The 1,911-nt window shown below is 37.6% G+C and overlaps 1 protein-coding gene across 2 annotated transcripts in view; it reads right to left on the bottom strand.

Moving 5' to 3' along the window:
- Nucleotides 1–1,615: 1,615 nt before the first annotated feature.
- PPHLN1 (periphilin 1) overlaps nucleotides 1,616–1,911 on the bottom strand; it is a 136,827-nt gene continuing 136,531 nt past the window's right edge. For both annotated transcript variants that reach the window (XM_073619939.1, XM_073619940.1), the window contains one exon: nucleotides 1,616–1,911. This exon is cut by the window's right edge and continues 466 nt beyond it. The gene's annotated coding sequence lies outside the window, so the exon portion shown is untranslated.

Below are 1,911 nucleotides of genomic sequence, written 5' to 3'. Positions count from 1 at the left end.
CAGACTGTAACCAGGATTGGTGCCGACAGCGGTCAACTGGTATAAAGCTATTGCGGTCAGTATTTTTGAAGTAAGTTTGAAACTTAAATTGGTGTGAGACCATCTCAGTTTCGAGATTCAAAAAGTGAATTTTAGATGAGCTAAATTCGTTTGTCAACAAAATCCCCCAATCGTTGTCATTTAAAAACACAAAGAAATCCCTGAGGGATTCAGGGGTGCCATCCCATAGGAGGAGGATGTCGTCTATATATCTGGCCCATAGTACCAATGAAGGCCTGTGTTCAGAATAGACAACATCCTCCTCCCATTTTGCCATAAAAAGGTTGGCAAGGCTGGGGTCAAATTTAGCCCCTATAGCCACACCCTTCTGTTGCAAGAAAAACTTTTGGTCAAACCAGAAGTAGTCTGTTGCAAGAAAAACTTTTGGTCAAACCAGAAGTAGTTGTGTTTGGTAGCGAATTGTAATAGCTCAGTAATATATTCACTTTGTTTATTGGTAATGGAATGGTCCCTGTTCAGAAAATGTATGACCGCTTCTATACTTCTGGCATGGGGGATACAGGTGTACAATGATGCCACGTCTGCAGTAGCCATCAGCAGGTCCCCCCCCAATCTCCACACTTTCAAGTAGCCTAATGGTATCAGTCGTATCCTTAAGATATGATGGAGTACCTTTGACCGATGGTTGAAGGTAGAAATCAATATATTTACCGATACGTGATGTTACAGAGTCGATTCCACTTATAATTGGTCAACCTGGAGGGTGAACAGGATCCTTGTGTATCTTGGGCAAAATGGTACATGATTGGGATTCTATGTGCAGTAGGTACTAGGTAAGCCCTCTTTTTTTTATTTGGAATCGGCTCATTAAAACCTTTTAAAACTAGTTGGTCCAGCTCTTTTTTATATTGGGCAGTAGGGTTACTAGTAAGTTCCCTATATGTGTCCTGGTCGCTTAACATCCTATACATTGCTTGAATGTAGTCTGGTCTGTCCTGCACGACTATGCCTCCGCCCTTATCGGCAGGACGGACTACAATGTCTTTCCTCTTGCACAGTGATTTGAACCCGAGCATTGGAAAGGACATTTTTGGCCTAAATTTATAAAGAAAGATTATTTATTTGCAAAATTTTATAACAGAAACAAAGAAAAGTTTGACCTTTTTTCTTTTATTTAATAAAAAAAAAATAAAAGAACCCAGTGGTGATCAAATATCACCAAGAGAAAGCTCTGTGTGTGTAAAAACATGACATGTATTGTGCTCATAAAACCTAGCTTCCTGGAAGAAAAAAACTTACCGTCTAATTCAAGCAGACTCCAAAGTCAAACGACTTTTCATATCCTTGAAGTCCTATGTTTATGATCATGCACAACATGCCCTAGAGAGGCACCAAAGGATGTTCTAGGACATCTATGTGTATGGGCATCCTCACAGTTGCTTTTCAGTAGGATTTCATTAACATTCACCATTGTATGAAACGTCATATGAAAGTTATTCTGTTTTAACGGATCAGTACTTTCTTAATGATGGATGAATTTTGATTTACAACAGATGTTAGGTCAATGTGTCATAATTCATTAAAAATTACAAACAAAAAAAAAAACAAACAACTGTTGGGGACAAGAGGTATTTTTTATGGTGGTTACAGAAATAAAATCAAAGTAATGTTTAATCCTTCTACAGAGGCCTTCACCTTACAGTATACATAGAGAACTTGGGAGAGATTTTACAAACATTACAGTAAAAAGGACCTTTTCCTCAAATAAAACAATGTATATGAGTAAAATACTCAACTACAGGTTTATCTAGCCCATATTTACATGTAACCCCACAGATATTTCCAAATAAAAAAAATAATTTGTGACAAATAAGAAAATTAGCAGTAGCCCAAATTTGGTCTCTAGAGCAT

This window comes from Aquarana catesbeiana, linkage group LG03, assembly GCF_042186555.1.
Source record: "Aquarana catesbeiana isolate 2022-GZ linkage group LG03, ASM4218655v1, whole genome shotgun sequence".
Lineage (NCBI taxonomy): Eukaryota > Metazoa > Chordata > Amphibia > Anura > Ranidae > Aquarana > Aquarana catesbeiana.
The sequence above is the reverse complement of the archived record's forward strand: the minus strand, read 5'-3'. Positions and strand labels throughout refer to the sequence as shown.